Source organism: Penaeus monodon, chromosome 27 (assembly GCF_015228065.2).
Source record: "Penaeus monodon isolate SGIC_2016 chromosome 27, NSTDA_Pmon_1, whole genome shotgun sequence".
NCBI lineage: Eukaryota > Metazoa > Arthropoda > Malacostraca > Decapoda > Penaeidae > Penaeus > Penaeus monodon.
Genome location: NC_051412.1, coordinates 18,476,685 through 18,477,076, shown reverse-complemented (window position 1 = coordinate 18,477,076; position 392 = coordinate 18,476,685).

Sequence of the window (392 nt, the reverse complement as noted above, 5' to 3'; positions counted from 1 at the left end):
CTTCCAGTGCCAGTGCTGGCTAAAACTGGTTTGTTTATACGCAAAAAAAAAAAACAATGCATCTCCCGAAATTATTTAGCGAGTCTGTGTCCGATCTGTGTTGTTGGCCTAGGGAGTTGCCACAACACTATGACGTCATTACCCCCTTCACCCGACCGGTGTTCCCTCTTTTTCTTTTTACTACATTTGTTTCTTTGCCTTGATAAATTTCATGAATCTATATGTTGATTTATATGTTCATTATATATCGTATATCTTTTCATTATATTTCTTCATCTTTGCATTTTACAGCTGGTTACCTTGGGAAGTAATTATACCTTTTTTTTGGCATAGTCGGAACAAATGAACAGGTTTTGGTGACGTTGACTATTAAAATATTTTTGAACTGATTC